A 24,305-nucleotide genomic window follows, 5' to 3' on the forward strand; every position below is an offset into this window, starting at 1 on the left:
AGGGCACATCCTGCGAGGAGCGCCTTTACTGGATGCGCCACTCGGGAGCCCACTGCTACAGGAGACTTGACAAGTTGTGCCAATGCATAAAACTGGTAACAATAAGACAGCACTGTTTGTTGGGTTGTTGTACAGTGTGATGTTACATCCATCAGTCAAGTGAAAGAATCTCAGGAATAACAATGACATTCAGTTATGAACTTGTTGTCTTTAGTTTGTTTTTATTATTATACTTGAAATAAAAACTTTGAAATCCAATGAATAATCATCTTGGACTTGTGCATATGTAGACTTCGGCAATGCACCTATTATAATGATATAACACTTTGATCCAGGTCATTAAAAAGTCAGTAATTATGACTGTGAAAAGTCATTAAAAGTCATTATTTTTCCACATCCTTAACGTGCAGGAACCTTGCACACATGAGAGCTCTAACTTAACTGTGTTTAAAAAAATGTAAAAAAAAAAGCTAACACTGAATGAAAACCGTTGTACATTTTCCAGATGATTCTATTGACAGTTGTTTTCTTTAATTATTTAATTAGAGCCTTACTGTGGCAAAGTGGTAATTAGTAACAGGTGTATATCAGGTGTGGTGGGGATGCAGTAATCCCAAGAACAAACAGACAACAAAGTAAGGGTGAAATGGTTGATTTAATGATTATTAATCCAATGGTCTGATGACCAGTCAGCAAATAATAATGAACTGGCAATGAACAACAATGTCTATTGCACAGTAGTCAAAAGGGTTGCAGTCCCATAAACAATAAGCACAGTACTAACACGCACAATTAGACACACACACACGATCACAAGTCCAAAGTGAGTGCTCTCAGCGCTTGTGGTGAAGTACAGTATAATACGTGCTATACTTGTGAACAAGTGCTGATAACAATGTTAATTGTTACTGTAGTGCAGTGTTTATCCGGTTTTGTGCTGGCCCTTGGTGACAGCTCCGGATTCATGTTTAGCCGTCTAGTGCTATAAAACAAAAACACAGACAGTTACTAAACAGACACGAACAAATAAAACTCACAAATATTTTCCCGTACGCTTTCTTTGCGTCTCACATGGTCCTTCCAGTCTCTCAATAAAAACCAAGCGAAGGAAAAGATTTACAATTCTCCAGCCCCTTTATGTCATGATGCATGACCCCTTGGTAAACGATTGCAGCTGACTCTATTGCCTGCAGCTGCTACCTCGTTTACCTTCCGGGTCAATACGTTCCTGCAACAGAGTCTTGCCTTCTTCCAGGCTGACTGACTTTCCGACCCAGGAAATGAACTCTCAGGCCAACCCATCCAAAGCCTTTCACTTTAGCTACTTAGCGCCCTCACAGGTTGGGAGGGAGATTGTGACGGAAATATAATGAGTTCTGGTTGTAAATCGCCCTCTCGACCTGTGAGGGCACTAAGTAGCAAAAGGGAAAGGCTTTGGACAGGTTGGCCTGACAGTTTATTCCCTGGGTCGGGAGGTCAGTCAGCCTGGAAAAAGACGAGACTCTGGTGCGGGAACATATTGACCTGGAAGATAAACGAGGTAGCAGCTGCAGGCAATAGAGTCAGCTGTAATCGTTTTCCAAGGGGTCATGCATAATTGCATAAAAGGGGCCGGAGAATTGTAAATCTTTTCCTTTGCTTGGTTTTTATTGAGAGACTGGAAGGACCATGAGAGACACAGAGACTTGTGTGTTAAAAGAAATATTCGTGAGTGTTTTGTTTTGGCTTACTATTTGGTCACCAGACCTGGATTATAAATAAAACAACTATTTTTCATAACGGATTACAAATCTCTTGTCTGTTTATTCCTGCACTGCATCACCTCTGCACCTCTACATAATCAGCAACCACTTTGCCACAGAGATTTACAACCAGAACTCATTATATTTCTGTCACACTAATCTATAAAGAACACACAATACAGCACTTTTAAAGCAGTAAGAGGCAGCCCCTACAACAAATATGAAGATATAGTTCTACAGTTTGCTTGTCTAACACAGTCAGTATTTGGAATATTTGACTCTGACGGCCATATTTATAAGCATTAAGACAAATTGTGGCAAGGCAAATTCATACAAAAAGATTTCTCAGATAAAAATCATTATGAAGATTCTTCTTATCTGTCCATTCTTAAAAAGAAAATGTGGTGATATACTTGAAACTGCATGCCCACTGTTTACAAGCATTTTTCTGAATGATGTACATGTAAAAGTCTGGAGAGACCTATCTTGGCAAGACTATTATATCACAGATTAACTAAATGTCCAAGTTAAGGAGCTGGGATGCCAGCTCGGCCCTCTACAGTAATGTTGGATCTAGTCTCTTGCAGTTTGTATATTGGAATCTGAAAGTTAGGCTGCGGATAAAAACCCAGTGTTAAAGCACCTGCTTCTTATGTCTTTTGAGTAGGAGGCTGTAGACAGTCAAAAGACACATGTCATTTGGGTATATAAATACTATATACTGTACATTTGATACAACCATCTGAATGTCTTTGTATCAGATCATTTGAGCAATATGGCTTATATCAGATAGATTGTATCAGATGGAAATCATCACATTAAATGTGTCTATATGGTTTAATTATTCTTATTTAACTATATGTTATATAGTACAATAGTTCCTTGCTAAACCGGACAGGTCGGGAGACAGACAGGTTGTCCGAAATAATGAGTTGTCCAATTTAAAAAAAATCTATACCACTACAGTGTACAGTAGCCTACTGAATACTTAGAGCACTTTCTTTTTATTTAGCCTATATGCTACCGGTTACACAAAATAAGTCATGCTACTGCATTGTACACATTACAATGTGAAAATAATACATATTATTTTAAATTAAACAAAATTATTTTAGTGCATTTTCTTTTTTACTGTAGCCTACTTAGTACACAATTAACACAAAATAGACCATGGTGCCGCTCATGATCATGTTATGATACTATACAGTACCGTACATATACTGCACACACTTTACAAAAATAAATAATTTTTAAATGTAAATTGAAAACTTTATAGTGTATGCATGGCTGTAAATAAAACACATAGCCTACCTGCTACTATTGTTTTCTCATGGTATGAGTCAGACTTCCTTTGCAAAAGCAATTAAAATTACCTAGTGTCACACTTAATGGGATATTATTGGGGCGCATACGTTGTGTTGGCATATCCGAATGTACAGCATAACGATGTCTGTATTAGCGAGGGCTACTCTATCAGGTACTGTGTATGATACAGGCTGATTTTCCCCCACCTAAGGTCAAAGCGCACAGCAAGCTACCCATGGAGTGGATATCAGCTTGTAAGGTACAGCACCCTATACAATATTCTATATGTATCAGCTTATATCATATAGTTTGTATCAAACACAATTACATCACGTTAATATGAACTATACTGTTTAATTACTTGTATTTAACTATAAAGTGCTCTCTCTATTTTGCTAGACTTACACATTAAAATATTGAAAACAGTTTATTAGTGAGGTGTCTTTTTACATTAAAACATGGCCTAAACATGAATTATTGAATAGTGCAATATTCAGCACTCCAGATAAGCTGTGCAAAGTGTTTTACGAATTGAAAAATAATTAATCACGTATGTGTCAGGTCTGTGCTGGCTATCTGACACATGCATGATCCTGCAGGAGGAGCTCAGAAGCCCCGTAGGATCCGCCTGTCAACCATGGCAATGACACAGAGAGGTTGGGTGAGGGTGAGTTGTCTCTCTCTCTCTCTCTCTCTCTCTCTGAGTGGTCGGGAGGAGGGCCTTGGGGGGTTGCTCGACCTATAAAAATAATGCTTTGCCATCCCATCGCACTTGCCCTTCTAGGAAATACGACCATAGGAGCTGGTTACGAAAACCTGGGGTACACAACCTAAACACAGATCGACAGTGTCTGGAACGGGAAAAGGGCAGGCAAGCCGCGCTACAGAAGGCAGCCACTGTATTTGATTTAACCCTTTGTGGTCCATTGTCGGACTTGGTCCGACATTGCAATTATTCCTATCCGGTCCATTGTCGGATCCTGTCCAACATCATCAAAAAAACGCAAAAAACGGGTTTCTAGTCGTTTTTTCTCCGGAAAAAGCCGAGAAAACCATTCAATGGCCGAGTGGGAGCGACAGGAGCTGATACAAGCTGATAAAAAACAAACAAAAAAAAAGGGTGTATCTCATGAATAGTCATACCTGCCCCTGGCATCCCATATGGGCGGTCATAAGGAAACAAGCTGGTTGTTACTGTATCAGCGCACAGAGACTATCACGGACATTTGCAGAGCTTTTTTTGAGATGTTATAGTAATAAAATAATGACTCGGATTGCATTATTGAGGAGTTTGGTGATAAAACGAGTGATCAGGAGATGATCGATCGGTATGTACGACTATTATTATTATTATTATTATTTATTTCTTACATAGGTGAAAGCTACAGCGAACTAAAGGGTGGGGCGGCGCTGGAGATGCATAGTGAGTGCTTTGCTGATATGCAGGGCCTTTTAACCCTTTGCAGTCCATTTATTAAGTGCGTGTCAGGCACGTTAGGTCCCATTTATTTTCACACGTGCAGTTAATTTTAGACGCGCTGTTTAAAAGTATTTTTTTCCACAGTCAAACGGGTTTAAAAGGCCCTGCATAACAACAAAGCACTCACTAGGCATCTCCAGAGTGACTGCAACCCTTTACCACTGTTGGCATTGGGTTTAACTGTGCAACCATGCCACCCTATGGTGAAAATAAATCAGTGCACCCAAGCGGTGTTTCAAACTCCAACCTTAGTGAACTTCCCACACCCTCCCACAGTATTATATTTCAATTTAATGTGTAACGAATATGCATAGCAATTTTGCAACACAGTTCACCAAGATTCTTGCACTTCGTTGGTTCCCAACATCTAAATGGTCAATTGTGAATATACTGCAAGCGGTAACTAGAGAAATGATGGGACAGCTTGTAGCCTGCCTGGAAATTGTCAGAAACACGTGATGAATAAGTCAGGGTTTTCAATATATATTTCTTTAAAAGCATACAGTGCCGTTCAGTGACGACTCCAGGAGGGGAGACGAAGGGGTGGCAGACAGATGAGTTCGGTGGGCGGAGGTTTAAGATTAATTAAGAAGCTCTAGGAAAGGACTGTAGGAGTATTTTTGCTGCAGAATGGTTTTCATTAATTTTTGTTTTTAGTAAACTGAAAATGACCAAGGTGACCTGTAATATAATATTATATACTCTCTGCCAATACATTATGTTCAAGAGATACACAGCACACACACAATATCATGAAAGAAACAGGTAGAAAAAAAAGAACACTAGCCTGGATGTTGACTTGACAAAAAAAATATTTCTAATACATAGCTCTATTACTTACTGTAATGTGTACAATAAAATCTAATATTAGTGCAATAAGGTAAACTTTTAAAATAGTTCACCTTACAGATAACAGGCAACCAAAACTTCTCAAAATGTACAGCAGGCTCAATTGGAACATTATCCATCCATGCCTTTCTTTTAAACTTACAATCATGGGCCATTCCACATGTTCAAGAATGGACAAACTATAGGTCTTTTATAACTGCATGTTCTACAAGGTTCTTTATCTGCTCGGCTGCACATTTTTTTCATTGAGGCATGACACCTACTTTGCAAATAATTACGCTACTTGGGGCCTGTATTTTCACATGAAATTCTCTGTAAATATAACAGCATGGAATACAAGCTCACAACACTGGAAAATAAAATAAGGGAATGCATTAATAAAAAAAAAATCCATAACTTATAAAACAGTTTTGTTTGCTATTATAGGCAACTTAAATAATTTTTGTACTAGCAGGCGATACTACTTACAATGACTCTGAGAAGCTTTGAAATGTTCTTACTCTAATTGGCTGTAAAGGTAACAGGGCTAACCAGCGATTGGATAATGTTTTGTTGGATGGATTTTTCTTGTGTATGGTTACCTAGTAAATGAAGACATTGTATCCTGGGAGATGTAGTTTTTAGTGGAAATTTTAGGGGAGGTGTCGCCACTGGTGGGGATCAATCCACCCACTTGCAATTTGTGACTGGTGAATAAGCGACTGGATTTTAGATTTTGGATTCTGGATTTCTAAAAGCTGTCTTAGTCCTCCTCAACCTAACCTACAAATTTACCTATCAGTCAACCACATTTTTGGAAAGTAAATCTATATAATAAATACAATTGAGTCTTGATGGGCCAATCAGTTTTCTTTTTTGTTCCTAAATTGTTCTTAATTTCTTATTTCTACCCAGAGTGGTTAAGAAAGCGGATGAGGGGCTTAACCTCTTAATCAAAATAATGCTTCAGACCAATGTTATTCATCCTCTTTTAATATACAGCTTGAGTCACATCGAAAAAAGGCCTCTATTTGCATTTGAGAGGTTTCCAGCACTGTACGCATCACTCACCAAGGTTTGGTAAATAAGTGGTAGTCATGACTTCACACAACGCCATTTCCAGTCAAACTGTACCATGCTGCTTCCTGTTTCAGGTATCAGAAATTCTGAAACAAAAACACAGAACAAATGACTGACCACCATGCTTTGTGCTTAAGGATATACAGGAACAAATAAAAAAAATGGATAGAAGGTATTAAAGGATATCTATGGTACTGCACCACTTTGTTGGTCAAAATCCTGAAATGTATGTTTGGTTTTCTCCTCCACATTAAGGTGTCTGTGAAGCTGATAGATGGATAGCATAACACTGTTATACACAAGCCATGGGAATGTGAGCTTATCCATATTGCCCATCAGTCTATCTAATGATTGGCTCTTTTTTTGCCCCAATTGTCCTGAATTGTGTGATGTTTGGTGATGTGAACTTGGTCAGAAAGCCACTAAACTAATTTCACTAAACTAATGACCTAAGGTTGATTTAATTTCAGGCCTCCTGAGGTGAAAGGGTAGCTCATTAGGATACCACTTATTTTTGAAAAAAGATAATCAAAATATGAGCTACCGTGAAGAATTAGATCAGCTACATCTACAAATGCTAACTGTCACGTTTGCTTACATTCTCATATAGCAGTAAGGTGCACAGATGCAAATCTACCTACACCCCATCACAAAACAGGGCAACTCCTGCTTTGCCTGCGGCAGGTAGAGATTATGAACATCACAGGTCTGTGTACTGGTTTAAAAAGATATTTCCCCCATTGTCTGATATTTACCATAAAAAAACTATTTGAAACCATAACTTTAATGTACTGTTTATAGTATGTTAAACAGAAATGAAAGGAAACAAGCAGCTACAGTATTTTAATTATTAAAAAAAAAAATAGGTCGGACTTCATGAATAAATAAAATGATTACGTGCATGTTTATCTCTTTATCTAAGTATGATGAAAAAAAAATCTTACCCTGAAATTCAAATGAGTTATTAGCAAAATATGTTTAAAAATAGCACCTTAGATGGCAAACAAAACAGATCAAACAGGAAGTGAGCTGTGAATATCTAAATACATGTTCTTGTAATTCTTTCGAAAAACAGAAATACAGCAAATAAAAAGTTTTCTTTTTTTTTGGATGATTGACAGTTTTGTTGAGAAAATTGATGTGAAAATGACACTCATGAAAGCACTGTGAATGAGCAGTTTTTGAACTATACTCTCAAGCTAAGCAAAATTAGTACTTTCTGTAAAGAATATTCATCTTGTTCAATTTTTATATTTGTAATTTATTAAATTATGTATTAACTTTTTTGACCCTGGCAATATGACAGCTATAATAAATACACCTGAAACTTATTTAATTTACTGGCTTAATTTGATCTTTTATCACACACACACACACTCACACACACACACACACACACACACACACACACACACACATATATGATAAGATATAATAAGATCAAAAAAAATGTTCTGAATATTCCCTAAGTCCACTTACAAATACAAATACCCAAGATTCAACATAACCCTAAAACTTGTGCCCACACATTTGAATGATATTTTCCACGTTGACTGAGTCTGTATGGGAACTGATACAGAAATTTGGTTGTGTCTCGCTTAGGGAAAAAGTTAACAAAGGCAATCCATTCTAGACTGCAACTAATAGAAATTCTACAATAACACAGCAAAGTGTATGCCTTAACTAAGACGACATAACCATGCAAAAGAAATAGCACATCATTTGCATTGCAAAATGTAACTACTGCAGAAATGTGCAAGCCAGATAGGGGTGTTACACATTACATTATGTCAAAATGTATACACCAAATTGAAGATTTTAAATTATTATTTAAAATTGTATATTGTTGTCAACAATTGTTCTCATATTGTAATTATAATGACCACAGCATGTTGGTAATTTCCATATGTGTTTATTTATCGCCACCAGAAAGAAAAATAATGGTGTATCTGTGCTAAACTGAAAAAAAAAACAAGAACATTTTTTGGTCTGGTTGGTTTTCATAGGCATTAGGTTGCTGAAAAGGTTAAATAATTTTCCTATCGAAACTGAGTGTGGGTTGTGAAAGAACATTTTAATGAAGAAAATTTCCCCTCGGCTGCTATTTTATTATCACCAAAGCCATCAAGTTTCAGAATGACTTATTTATATTTATTTATATTAAAAAAACAACGATTAGATAAGTAGAGCACAACATTAACCGTATCCTTATTTCAACACTAAGCCAGCTGATTTTCAAAGGGGGTGACCAGGTTTACCTTTTTGAAGTACATCATTATGAACAGCACTATAGTAGTATGTATATTTTTAATTTGATATGGTACAATATTTCAATAACTTCCAAAAACATAACATTTGTTTAAAATAACACCTACATTTTTATATTTTAATACTAGTGTTATTTATAATTAAGTTTGTAATAGCAGCAATGTTTTTTTTTTATTAAATGCATCACTAAAAACAGGAAAACTGTGTGCTTGACAAAAAACACAAAAACCTAAATGGTCAAAACACACAAATAATTTCTATGTTTTACAGCATTCATCTTCTGTTTAACCAACCCTTTGATGAGCACTAAGCAATGTGGTTACAAGTCTCATGCTTTGTAGATCAACTTTTCTGTTCCTAAACTGGCTTTTCACATTCAGTCAAAACACCAGTACTTAAACAGAAGGTTTATGCACGACACTCATTGTGCAAAACAAGAATTACACACTAGTCTATATCTACATCTACTGTCAACTGTTACAACAATAAAGCTACCTGCTAAATCAGTCTATTCATACTATAAAACAGCAGCAACTTTGTACAAATACTCTATGAGACCATTTATATCTCATTTCAACATGATGCCGAATGACCTCTATTGTTCCTATAAAACAGTTCTGATAAGAGGATAACCTGCATCACAAGAGTTACATATAAATAATTCTTCAGTAAACAAAATATACATGAAAGAACAGACAGTTTAAACCGTTATTTTAATTTGTCACCTAAATAACGGTGAGCCACAATGACTCCTACATAGTTTGAACCTCAGCTATCAAAATTGAAATCAACAAAATCTAATAAGGATACCACGCATTTTTTTCTCAGGTTCCTTATAATTCTAGTTTCTAATAATACAATAACCTGCTACTCAAAATGTTTTAAGCCTACTGCTTTGAGATACAATCAATATATTATAATATCAATATGTCCTCATAAAACTGCACCTTTCATTTTGAAACCACCATTTTATCGACATGCATTTCATTTTAAAAATAACCAATTACATTTGACATTCTTGCATTTTCACATAATGGGTATTACTGTAAGTCCACTTGTACATGACAACAGTAAATACAAGATAGATTGTTCCTGTATTTTCTGTAGTCTTTTAATTTTATTGTTGACAGGTACACATTTAAAATGGTATTGCTTTAACCCAGTAAAGCAATGAACAACCTATCTAAGATAATTTAAGTCGAGGTATTTAAGACAATGATTTTGCTCTAAAAACTGTTTTTAAAAGCATGACTATAAGGAAAAAATAAGAAAGGTATCTTGAGACCTTAATATCTGTTTTCCACTCATTGAAATGTTAATTAGTCTTCAGTGACACATTATGAAACTAACAAATACAGGCACCCTAGACCAAATAAAGTTTAACTCATTCCTCAAAATTCTCGGGTCCCATAAAGTCACATATTTACACACGTGTTGATCTTAAACGAGAGTCTGTATGAGTCCTCAGGCAGTACCTTTCTGTATATATTGTTGTACAATTCTGTTTGGTAAAATTTTCCACCTCTGATTTTTATCTTAAACATTCTTTCACAATTTAAATAGTCTTTATGCCCAGACAAAATATTGATTTAATTAGGTCAACAAAATTATTTTAAGTTTCACCCTGTGATACAATATGAAACTAACAAATACAGTTATCATACGTGATGCAGGAGTTTCACACACATATACTGACCTTGGAATTTCTTAATTAGAAGAAAGTTGCTTTAAACATTTTGGTTTACAGTGTATTCAGATTTAAAATAGTTAATTAAGCCACAGCTAATTGTAGCATCTCACTATATATATATATATATATATATATATATATATATATATATATATATATATATATATGTATTAAGCCATGTTATTTTGAAATACCATTTGTGGCATTGTAAAACATTGTAAAGCTATACATAAGGCTTATTTTAAAATGTAATTAAAACGAGGCCATACTAACATAATAGAAATAAGAAATATATAATAAGACTGTACAATAAGACTGTGTTCCATATGTAGGAGTACTAAAAAGCCACATTGATGAATACTGATGTATTTATTAAAATAAAACACGTGGTCAAAATTTAAGTAATCACTTGGACATACTAAAATGTTATTGGCTACTAATTAAAGATGGTTACTAAGGGTAAAATAAAAAAAAGTTTTTTTATATATAATAAACATTAGCAGACAGCTGTTTATCTTTAAAAATATTCACGCTCTGTATATCAACATTTTTTGCTCATCACAAAACTGTCTGCGTCTATTTTGCAAGAATTTGTAACCACAAGTGGGTGTCCAAAAACAGAAGCTCCCAAACCATCTCTTATTTTTTTAACATGTCTGTCATACCCATACAGAAATTAAACCACATTAGAGAAGGTGCTGTTTGTTATTATTATTATCCCCACATCTCTCTTTTATTGTTCACACACGTTTCAGGGAACTGTCTCTTGTTTTGTATTTAACTGCAGTTTCAGATCTTTTGATACAAGTCTAATTGAAAAGCAGTGTTCTTAAATTAACCACACATTTTGTGTTTTTCAAGATGTTAAAATCTTAGCCATCCACAGGCAATGCAACATTAATAGTTTTAAAAAAGATAATATATTATATAGTTACTTTAAAAAAACAAACTAAACTGTTCAAAGGAAAGTGTTGTTAAGGGTTATATATAATAAGGGCTAATTGGAATGCAGCTAACACTCAATAGTGAACAGATCATGAACAAAAAACAAATAAACATTGCAAATAAAGCCCTGTACATTAATGCCTGGACTTTCTTTTCTTTCAAGCATTTGTCTTTATTGTATGACCTACAAGGAAAGTAACTGTGAATTGAAAAAAAAGAAAAAGAAAAAAGAAAACAGGCCTCTTGTTTACCAGGGTCTTCTACTTGCAGCATAGTGCTAGCAAAAACAATGAATCTACTTGTATGCATTTTGTATACTTTCAAAACTACTATTTAGCATGCACACATAGTATAATGAAGAAATATATTTATATAACTACATCATGTGATTTTCAATAACAATTAGAATTGGTAAACTTGTGGTTTATACGTTAAAATAATATAAAGTCTGTAAGTATGAACTGTTGAAATATTTGATATTTGTTCGGGTATCTCTTCATCAGAAGACAGCTGAAAACAAAACTGAGAAGAGCCTGTGGTTTTCACAGAAAAACATTTACATATATATATGTATATTTCTTTACACCAGGCCTTTGCAATATTTTGGAGAGGAATTGCTTTTCTGCCTGACATTTAAACATCCTATGAGGTTCGTTTGTATCAGCTGTGTTTACCGTTCAAATCAAGCCCACACGTATCCCGGTTAGTGGCATAGTGCATCAGTGCTTCAAATCTGTACTATTGTGGGCACTTTCAACATTTGTAGCTAAACAAACTGAAACTTTTAGTAGTTAGTATGAGCGGCTTAGTCATAAAAGATGAATTGTATATTGTGGATACCTACCACGACCCACAAATAATTTTCTAACTATAATCTTAGTGATCCGTTCCTGTGAAAATGTGTATTGTATTGCAATGCTGACCATATAAGAGAGAATATACTTTACAAAATGTACTTTATTATACAATTCATAATATATCCTGGCAGCTGATATCCTATGTTATTTATTCCTTATAGTGTTTTAAATATATCATGTTCATTCCAAATATATAATGCTACTATTCTAGAATATTGTACACCCCCTTAATTGAGTGTCAAACTACATGAACCTGTAACTTGCTTTCAAATAGGCAAAAATCTCCAGGTAAGTGCCACCTTTATTAAATATCTAAAAAAAAAAAAAAAAAAACACTTAAAAACTGCTGCATTATACTCAGACAGCAGAAAAGAGAAAAACAGCTGTTTTTTTTTTCTCATCCAAAACCCCTTTTTATTTTCTACCAGCTTATAATGGACTCCAAGCCTACTGATACACAATTTAAATACAAGACAGGAACCTTTGAAAGTGGCTTGTTTAAAAAATAACAAACACCAAGAAATACAAAAAACAAAAGTAGGTGGATATGAAAAATCCTGAAAACTGAAGACCACAACCTGTGCACTTGAGGATATTAAGCTACAGAAAGCTCCAATGAAACACATTATGGCTGTAAAAAAAGTGCAAGTGCAAGCATGATATTTAACCACCTGCTCAGGGACTTGCACCTAACTTGTTTCTTGCACAACTGACAAATAATGGCAAAATGAAACAATTTAGTGAGACTTGATATACTAAGAATTTGCACACATTATTTCCAAAATGGAAAAACAGTTTATTGTTTTTAAGAATGGTAAGGGTTTTTATATTCAATTCTAAAGCATATATTATATGGAATCAACCTTATAAGTTATACATAGACCAGTTGAAGTTTCTTCTCCCATGCTTTCGCTATGCTTTACAATGATACTGTATACCATACTGTATGTGCCTTTTGCAAAACATGGTATGCATCTAAAAATGTCAATTATTTTTATTCCATATTGAAAACTAAACAAATCAGAGAATGTCAAAAGAAGTCTTGACTTAAACAATGTCTGATTACAGAAAACGTATTAAATATTCAAAACACCCTTACACTTCAACATGACATTCAGACTCAGCAACTGGAAATAATTAAATGCTGATCACAATGTCATCCTTTATTTATTTGACGAAAATTAACCATGTGCGTTTCTGTAAACTATTAGGGTTAGTTTGCTCGTCCTTATATTTAAAGTGATCAGGGTCCTCACACAACAGAAACTGAGCTGTACACATACTGAATATTGACTTTTAAGATTAACTATACCCTGCACAGTAAATCATGTGGCAGTTGAATAAGTATAGGCAGTCTCCCTTTTTTAATATCTTTATAACAAAAAAAACAAAGACAGGACATTTGCAAATTGATGGGGGTCGGTGCTGTGAGGGAACAATACCAGAACAATAACTATTTTAACCAAATGAAGGCTTTTTGTTTTCCACAGTTCAGTAAGACCTGTTCATGTGTTTCTAACAGGCAGTAAGGCTTAAAACCCACCGTGTTACTTTCCCTAGCTTCCTGCTTTGTTCTACGTATTCCTGCAATATCTTTTTCAACACAATCACCATTGAGTTTTGAGTAGTTATTTTCGTGTTACATCAGTTAAGCATTTGGATCTTCCTGTCAAAATGTCTTCTGAATTCAAAAAAATCAGCAGCTTTAATTCAACCTGTTAAATCAGAAACATTTCACTGGCTCCTGACTCCTCTCACAAAGTTCAGCATTTTGATTGATTCATCCGTCTGTCATCTCTGCCACGATCGTACTGTACCTGCTAACTCCGGCACAGGTTCAGAGGGGCGGGAAGAGGTTTAGGAATATGAATGACAAGCCCCATATAATCACAACATCCACTTTACAGACACCTGCCCGATTAGAGACAAGATGCAAAATGTCCAAGGGACATACCTCCAACCACATGAATATTAATGCTAATAAGACATTGTCACACATGCCACTCTAACCTAGGCAGTGATGTCTGCTGTCCGTCTAAATGCTGTTGTTTTGCTTAGTGTGTAGAGTTCACACTTACCGTTTTATTACTGATTCTTATTCCACATTAACCCACAAAATAATTGATTTATTTTTGGCATTATATGATGCTTGTCACGCATATTCATAAACCTGTTTCTGCCCCTTCTCAACCTTTGCCATACCGAGCAGGTAGGATCCTGGCAAAGATGACGGACAGATGAACCAATGAAAATGCTGAACTTTGTCAGAGGAGCCAGGAACCAATTAAGGGGTAGTTGTACTAAGATAGGTCAGTCGCAGTACAAACATACTGCAATTTGCATTTTAGTTACGACAATTTGCAAAGTGCACATTTTGTCGTATGTACTAAGAAAAAATATGTTAATGAAGAGAGCCGCAATATACTAATTTAAATATTATTTGTGTCATCTTAGCGAGATCTCTAGTGAGAGTTGTGCGACATTTTTTCAAATAAAATAGCGGCAGTTGAGTTGTGGTTTGCTGCAGCAGAGAGTGCCCGAAGGATAACGTCTATACATGCAAGGGTACAAGAATCAAAACAACATTGTTTTTGTTAAATGTAGATGTCATCTGCACAACGCATTCTGTTCTGTCTTCATTTTACCTATTTTAATACTGTTATATATGTAAAACATGAAAGGCAGTTTAATCCCATCAGATTCTAAAGTGGGGCCCCAACCTTCACCCCCAAAAATCTTTTCATAATCATACAGTAGCCCTTTGCTAAACCGGACATGTTTATCCGACATAAGGAGGTGTCGGGTTTAAAAACAATACAATAAAATCACACACATATATTTACAGTTCTCGATGTATTTCAAATATAAATCATTGCTCTGAAATAACACTAATGTGTTTTGGGTATGCTACACATTACATTATGTAAAAATATAAATCTGTACAGTAGGCCTATACAGTATACAGTACAGTAGTAAAATCAAATGCATACCTAGCGCACTTGTTTTTTACTTTAGCCTACTGGTAACACAAAATAAATCATGCTGCTGCATTGTACACATTGGTGTACAATACAGATAAAATATTATTTTAAATTGAAACTAAATGATTTTTTTTTTTTTTTTTTTTTTTTTATTATTATTTTTAACTTGGGCTGGGACCAAATCAAAACTTTGACAACCCGCTAATCGCACTTAACAAAACTGTATTTAATAGCGTTTTCTTTTTATGAGTAGAAGAAATAAGATGACTATTAAATACAGTTTTGTTAAGTGCGATCAGTGGGTTGTCAAAGTTTTGATTTGGTCCCAGCCTTGGTCTACTTAATAGCCTTGACAATTAACACACAATAGATCATGGTCCTATACAGATGGCACATGTGTGCAGTCTATTGCGCCCAACATGGTGGGAAAACCAGAAATGTCGTAGAAATTTGTTTTCAAGGCATGTTAGTACACCCTGACTTTAGTGAAAATTAGGTTCTTGGGTGTTCGTCTCAAATACACTGAGCACAACTGGCAACACACGACAAAAAGCGGACTGGGAAATGCCAGCAACAATTGCGACTGTTTCAAAAGTTCTTAACAAATTGATGCAATTGTAAATGTCGCAATTGCCCACAGCTTTAGTACATCTCATTACAATATTTTTGATCCCTCATTTTCACGATCTCCATCCTGTTTTTGTGAATTTCAGCAGGAACTCCCAGAATTACATATTCATTTAAGGCGAAAACGCAAATAAGAACTGCGGCTGCAAAGCATTCGTTAAAATGATGCTAACAGCGTTGCGTTTGTTTTGTACATTTCACGCTACACTTCCTCGTTTGCAACGATTGTGACAGACGCAACACTTCAGTACATCTACCCCCTAAATGTTTCTGATTGCAGGTTGAATTCAACTAGGGAAAGTTTTGAATTCAGAAGATAATTTTAACAAGAACACTTGATGTAACATGAAAATAAACGGATTTATGACCAGGGCTATGTTAATAAAAATATCAAAACAATTCAGATTATGTTGAAAAAAGTAATGTGTTGTGTTTTAAACCTTACAGTTGTTCAGTAACTCTTTATTGATGTCTGTTTTTCATTTATCTAAGTTTAATACAACCAATACTTCTAAAGCAATGATGGTACTGCACATATAGTAATCCTACAGGATTGTATAATCCATAATATACACTAGCAGCTGGTATCCGATATTAACTATTCCTTACAGCACTCAAAATGTATCATGTTAATGTTTTCAATATGAGACTTTCTCAATGTCTTCAAAATTGTATCATTGCATATGATCACAAATAGACTCATATGGGTTCAAACTAATGCAATTTTATCCCAGAACACGGGGTACTTTTGGAGGGTGATATAAATGTTCTTGATGTTTAACCAATATTAAATATGTTAACCATGTTCTGATGATGCTGTTGGATTATCTTTCAGTGTCCCCAATGCGCCACATTATTTTAAAAATCAAGATAAGATGTAAATGTCACAACGTTTAGCAAGTTGCATTTCAACTGGTCCGCGCAATAACCTGCAAACCACAAACCCTAAACAAGAAACAAGTTGATAACCTTTGTTCATATTTTTGGACTGCTGCTGAATTGTAAGCTGCTTTTTCAGAAGCTTAGAAATAAACCAAAGATTAAAACAAATTAGTAAAATGACTTGCAATATCTCTGTACTCAAATATTAAAACATGAAAATGAACTAATGGGTTGAGGTTAAAAAAAAAAAAAAAAAAAAAAATCCCAGAAAAAAATAAGTTACAAATTTCAGGATCCTGAAATTCCCCTCAACCACCCCCCCCCAAAAAAGGTAAACTGGACTAGCTAGTTTTGCAATGGTATTTAGATTTATTTTTAAATATGGTACTTTCTTACTTGCATCAGAAATACAGTGAAACAACTTCAGTCATACCGACCTACAGTATAATAATAACTCTTAATTGCTGTTTGTAATCAATTAAGATTAAGTTCCAAAATCTTTCATTACAATCTTTCATTACAATCACATATTGTTCTACAATATTAACACAAAAAAACCTTACAAATAAACAATGATTTCATCCCTGCATTAAGCCTTTAGAATATATTCACACAACCAAAGGGGACCTGGGATATTTTAGATATCCAGATCTGAATACAAGAATGCTAAATAATTAAGAATAACTTATCTTTTATAGCTTAGGTCTTAACAAAAAGCATTCCAAAGGTTCTGCTTGCTAGTTTCTGTGCAGTTAGTTATCAGCTACCAACTACAACCAGTTTTAGATTTAACAAATGCAACAGGAATTTCAAACATATAGGCTGATTACTACAAATTACATAGCCAATCTTCATTCTAGAAAAAAAAAAGTGTCATACAGTTTCTGACAAAACTATAAAATAAGAAGCTTACTGTCCCAACATAAAAGATTTTAAAAGATTCACCTGAATCCATGCAAAATAAGAAGTGATATCTTTAAGTAGAATTATGCTTTTCATATTTACCTATACATTTCACAGGTTTGGATCCACTTAATATCAAGATGCTGGATTTTATCACAATCACACGCTGCTAAAACATGAACCCAGTAAGGATTTTCTTGTGCCTCTCTCCGCAGTCTGATAACCATTCTTTTATTCCCGTGACTAATACTGAAATAAGTGAAAAAGGATCTGTATTTTATAAACCACAGCCAGTGGAACTGTGGTCCACCAGTGATTCATTCAATGATGGCAGATTACACCATCCTACGGAATTTCTGATCTATGAATGCTGCCATCAGGGCTTCATTTTGTTATTTGCAATATTTAAAATCATAGCCACTACAATGGGCTATGATGGGCAGCAGTGTGGAGTAGTGGTTAGGGCTCTGGACTCTTGACCGGAGAGTCGTGGGTTCAATCCCAGGTGGGGGACATTGCTGCTGTACCCTTGAGCAAGGTACTTTGCCTAGATTGCTCCAGTAAAAACCTAACTGTATAAATGGGTAATGTATGTCAAAATAATGTGTAAAAAATAATGTAATTGTATGTAAAAATAATGTGATATCTTGTAACAATTGTAAGTTGCCCTGGATAAGGGCATCTGCTAATAAATAAATAATAATAATAATAATAAGCAGAACATTAACCGATATAGAATAATGTTTTAAATAACATTATACACAGCTGTAACAATTACTATAGTCACACAAGTATTGTTTTGAGATTCAGCTTTTATTAGGGAGCTCCCCTAAATCCCTTGTTTAGAAAGACACAGGGTATTAATGCTTGTGACAGAGTAGTTGTTTGCCGTGCGGGTGTGTGCATTCGCTGCTGAATGACAGGCAGGAGATCGAGAAGGAGGTTGAAGTTGATACGCCCTGCAGGAGAACAGGATTTATTTACATATCAACATACTGAACAGCTCACTTAACACGACCAGCAATGGTAGCGCACGGAGTACATACAACACAGTGTACGAAAACTTTGGTGGGATCTACAATCTCTGAACTAATCGTCTCTGTTCAATAATAAACAAACTCTGGCTACTCACTCAGTTGTCTGCGTTTTGAAATTGCTTACTCACTCTTCGGTATCCAACCGTGGTTCTGGTTCTGTCTCACTCACTCACTCACTCACTCACAAACACACACACTGTGCTGAAGAACTTGATCATGGCGGATATGTGTCGGGCAGATAAACAACGGATGACTGTAATTATTTTCAAATTAATATAATAATTCCAAATTCTGCAAATGACAGTAGACTGCTGAAAATGTATACTGACTAACTTTTTATTTGCACAGTATAATTCATAAATATGTATTCAGTATGAAAGCATTTTAAAGGAAATGTATGTGAATGTTTTTATATAAGACCAAGGGCATGCAAACGCAAACACCGCACCGGCTTTCCAAAAAATCGAGCCCAAACGACCTTTGTGCTAGCGCCACTATTTTGAAAATCAGGCCCTAAGGATGTAAATCTATATTGAATAGATTACACATTTATACACTACCCACTGAAAAATTACATATGTTTTCAACACAAAATTAGACCTTACTTTGTATTTTTTATGTAATTGTATTCCAAATTGTACATTATTTTTCATATTTAATATTAAAGGCACACTATGTATCAAGATAATATAAAGGATGCCGCTTACTGAAAGCATGTAACATGTAAGATCATAAAATAGCACCATTTTATTTAAATGTTTAGCAACATACTATACCATTTAGATTTTTTTTAAAATGTATTTACAGTTTAAACTTTTGCAGCCTTATACTGTACATGGGCAATCTGATATTGGATCCACACAATTAACAAATTAACTTGATTAAAAGTAAATATATAGAACTTAGGCTACAATATGATAACCTAGTTTATATCTACCACAATTTAATACAGTCTTTCTAGGTAAATCTATGTATTGTAAACTGGTTCGCATAAATAGGGAATGTAGAACTAGTTTGGATCGAGATTTGTTCAAACTAGACAACAGATGGAAGGCATAATTGTATAAACTGTTGTTACCGGTACTGTAAAGGTATAAATAAATAAAAATAAAAAAATATATTGTAATACAGCTATGGACAAAAGTTTAGCATCAACCTATAGAATGAACTAATTTTGCTACATAAAGTTGAATGAAACCTGCTCAATCCTACGTTAACATATTGAATTACATACCGCTTTGTAGTTTTCCATATACTTAACGAAGAACTGTCAAAAATTGTAAAAAATTGACATTTCGAAATCTAACATGAAATACTGTACTACTAGTATTGCTTCCAGTAGACTTTTGCGATATCATTTTGTTGTTTCATTGATTACATGATGTTAAATAAAATATCTACTTTTTTGTTTTAATAATGACTCAATCCTAAAATTCTAGGTGATGCAAAACTTTTGTCCATAGCTGTACATATCAACATTCTACTTTGTTGTTTAATCTCAAACTGAGAATATAAAGTCTTGTTTCTGTGTTACAGCTGTTTTTTTTCTGTGTAGATCAAACAAATTCAGCAACAGATATAAATAACAAGCCTGCTTTATTCCTATACCAATAACTCCACCTACAGGCATGTACTTGAAACCACTGCTAGTCAATATTGAGCTAAAAAAGAAAGAAATGACAGTCAGATAAGCAAGTAAGCAATTCTTGTTTTCAGGCCTGAAAAACATATTTTATGCTGTAGGATTTTCTACCTTCAATGAAACAAGTACTGGTAAAATACATTTAAGACAAACGCTATCATCAAACAATATAGTATGTCTAAATGTAAAAGACTTTCTTGAAAGTATATTTCATCAGAATAAATATATGCTTAAAGAAAAAGTAGCGAGGTTCCAAAAAAATGTAGCCTTATACATCTCCACGTGTTGCTACAACTGTTTAAATAAAGTACCTGTAATTTTTATTTTCATTGTTAACATCTTGACAACTTTTAAACTTATAACATTAAAGTCTGTATCAAAGCTCTTTTCTAAAGGGCCGCTCTAGTGCACTGGGGTTTGAGATCTGTCCTCAAAAACAGCGATTCTGTTCCGTACCACATCATGGTAGGGAGGGTGAACACAGTGTTATCGTGTTCATCCCCTATGGGAAGGACTGTGTGTGCTGCAGTAGTTTTGAAATCGATATAAAATTCTCTCAGTAATCATCAATTGAAAAACATATACATATATTAATATAACTTTTTGTCCACTACACGTCTGTCTTAAAATATTTAAGAATGTTCGAGTGGTCTTTACAGTTTACAGGGCTCTAAAGCCACTACATATCGCAAGAGACAATGAAAGTCTTATTAATCGTAATAATACTTTCTGAAAATATTATATAAAGCTCACAAAATATAATTCTTATGATTGTACAATTCACCTAGATTACATTTAGCAGTTAGCCGCGGCGCCATGTCTGTTTCCAGGTTACTTAATAAAAAAATAAAAAAACACACCAATTTCATTATACTACACACACACACAAATAGCATTAAAATAAACTTCATAGATTTTAATCTTTCTGAATCTCAGGTTTCACATTATTCAAAAACCTCTTTGAATTATTACCATATCAGGTGTGGTTTTGTAAGATATTTGGGTTGGATTAAGTGACGTGCTTCAGGTTTTTACAGGCGTCCAGTCGAAGTTCCCTCCCTCTGAGACAATGACAACAAGGGCTGCTGCTGTGAGTGTTAGAAGGCGCCAAACAATGATAGCGGGAAGCAGCATTCCTTTTTGTGCAAAATTTGACAGGCTCCATCCTAGGGCTTGCCCTTGAAGGCCGGAGATCTGGAGCAGTGTGCCTAAAAGGAGGCATAACTCGGAAGCCATCGGCTCAGGGAGCTGGGCTTCCTGTAATATTCCATCCATATATCCATATACCTGTGCCTCCGCTGCATAAGCCTGCTTCAGGTGCGTCTCCGTGACCCTGCACTGAGGGTTCATTCACACAGGGTCCTTAGGTAAGCCCCCCACCGGTGGAGCCTTGACCAAGGCCGCAATGGTGGCATCTACTGGGGGAAAACCCGCCAGGCCCAGCTTCTCTGCCCCTTCCAGGGAAGCAAGCGGGGTTGGACGAGCAGAGGTTGGACGATCCCAGGAGGAACGCACCTCCTCCATGAAATCAGGGAACGCTGGGAAGGGATGAAGGCGGGGAGCCAAAGCCTGCATCCGGAACACGGACCGGAGTGGCTCAGTCGCTGTCGTCCAAGGGACCTGCAAAAAGGTTGCAGCGCATCCCATCAGTGCCGACATGGAGCTCGAATGCGGGGGCACACTAGCTTCCGAGGCAACCTCGAAACTAGGCTCTGCCCCAGCAGACAGCGCAGGCTCCTCTCCTTCCTCCATCTCGGTGGGGAAACAGCCCTCACCACAGGAGGCCACTATCGAAATTGTGTCCTCCTCTGCCATCAGTGTAGGTGATTACCGCTCACCCTGAGATCCCCTGGGGGAGACAGGAGCTGGTACTAGGGCAGGCAATGTCGGAGTCGGCCTTAAGTCCTTATGTCCCTTGCCTGCCTCGAGCACTTAGGGAGGCTGTGTGGTCCAGTGGTTAAAGAAAAGGGCTTATAACCAGGAGGTCCCCGGTTCAAATCCCACCTCAGCCACTGACTCATTGTGTGACTCTGAGCAAGTCACTTAACCTCCTTGTGCTCCGTCTTTCGGGTGAGACGTAATTGTAAGTGACTCTGCAGCTAATGCATAGTTCACACACCCTAGTCTCTGTAAGTCGCCTTGGATAAAGGCGTCTGCTAAATAAAAAAAAAAATAAAAAAATCTGCTTTGCTCGCGGAGATGGGGAGCGGCTACGAGGGGTTGACAACTGAGCCTGTGCTCAGGGAATATCTTGTGAGGGGCTCTGGGACAATTGGAGGAGCGGGGGGACCGGGGACGCTGACAGCTCGGCCACAGGGGACGGAGCCCCTTGGCCCTAGACAGCCTATTGCGGAGCATCTGGGGCTGAAAAGCCACGCAGATATCGCAAAAGGTCTCATCCCCGAGGGCCAAGCACCGCACACACAGAACCCATCCTTCTGGGGCATGTTCGCCCTGCAGGACGTGCAATCATGGAACCACGACATGGGAATTTAAGCTTCAGACACCGCATAACGCGCCTGCATGGAGTGCAAGCCACGGCAGCGCTTAAGCACCACCGAGGTACCTAAACACAGAGGACACTGTGTGCACCAGGCTATGCGTGCACCGAGGCACTAAGTACCGCGTACACCAATCAAACACCATGCGCCAAATGCACCAGGCGCCATGCGCACCGTGTGCACCGAGCACTGCGGGCGCTATGCGCACCGAGTACTGTGGATGTTATGCACACCAAGTTTACCGAGTGCACAGATTACCGAGCACACCGTATGCCGCATGCAACTGGTGTACTGAGCACTGAGGGCGCTATGGACATGGGTACTAGACACCGCACATACTAAGCACCATGTACACCAAGTATCATATCCACTAAGTGCACTGAGTACCATGCACACCGAGCACCGTGCACACCGAGTGCACCGGGCACACCAAGGTCTACTCGACAGGAGGAGGAATTACACAGCTGACTGGCTGTTGTTGTTTTTTTTGTTTTTTTTTTAACTGCACGCAGCCAAAATTCACAACACAAACACAGGCAAAGCAAGGTTGTGCGACAGGGTCAACACACACTCCTTAATCAGTACTGCACAGGCAGTCGCTCACACCCAACAGACAGTGTATACAGACAGCCTGCAGCGCAAGCGATGCAGGCTGTGAGGAAAGGAGCAGAAAGAAGCTAAGAGTTAGAGCTGCTGATTCCACAAAAGTGGCAAGCCAGCTTTCAGCATGAATGCAGGGGAACTGCAGTCAACTCGGTAAAGCTCTTTCAAAAACACACTCGGTTTAGTAATACAGCAGTGTACCTTACCGTAGGTGAGAGGCAAATGAGAAAATGGTCTCCACAGGTTGACTGTTTAGTGCCTCGGTAGGCGGGACCAAGGACGTCACCCGACAGGGGCCTATTGGCAACTCTGATATAAAATGCTCAGTGAATACCTACCTATGGCAGGCATATCCCATTAGTATGTTGGTGGTCGTCTTTGAATTGAAAGGGAACGTTGTTATTATGACTTTTTGACTCCTAAGAAATACTACTAAAATATTGCATCATGGGTATAATTGTAATTTTGTAATAGACAAATAAATGCCCTTTAAAACGTGCTATAATACGTTATGTTTCTGTGTATTATAAACAAAACCCAAAATGGACAAGACAAAATGGATGCACCATGTCATACAAGTGGCTGCCCCTGAGACAGGGGGAAGGTGCATTAAAAGACAAAATGGATGCGTCCTGCTCAAATGTAGCACGTGGCGGACAATAACGTCAGAGAGCACCGCCCCCTTTCCCACAGAGGAAGTATGTGGTAGGCTCACCGTGTGTGATCAGAGAACGACTACCTCGATTGTAACAAATGTATAAATATCAAACATTGTGAAGTTTTGTCAGTCCTTTCGAATTGACTCCATGGATATCCGTGCTTTCTAATACAAACATATGCACAGAGCTCTACTGAGGCCTTGTCCAAAGTCAGTTTAAATCTTGTGCTTATATGATTGTATACCTTTCTTGTATATGAAGTGTTTTTGAATCAA

General features: G+C 36.6%; 1 long non-coding RNA gene across 1 annotated transcript in view; it reads right to left on the reverse strand.

Annotated features, from left to right (window-relative positions):
• Nucleotides 1–706: 706 nt before the first annotated feature.
• LOC117403438 (uncharacterized) overlaps nt 707–24,305 on the reverse strand; it is a 42,139-nt gene continuing 18,540 nt past the window's right edge. Inside the window, exons 2-3 of the long non-coding RNA XR_009328721.1 lie at nt 6,427–6,521; nt 707–982 (exon numbers count right to left, since the gene is read on the reverse strand). This is a non-coding gene — a long non-coding RNA (uncharacterized LOC117403438). The remainder of the gene's footprint in view (nt 983–6,426; nt 6,522–24,305) is intronic.

The sequence above is a fragment of the Acipenser ruthenus genome, chromosome 5 (assembly GCF_902713425.1).
Source record: "Acipenser ruthenus chromosome 5, fAciRut3.2 maternal haplotype, whole genome shotgun sequence".
In the NCBI taxonomy this organism is placed as follows: domain Eukaryota; kingdom Metazoa; phylum Chordata; class Actinopteri; order Acipenseriformes; family Acipenseridae; genus Acipenser; species Acipenser ruthenus.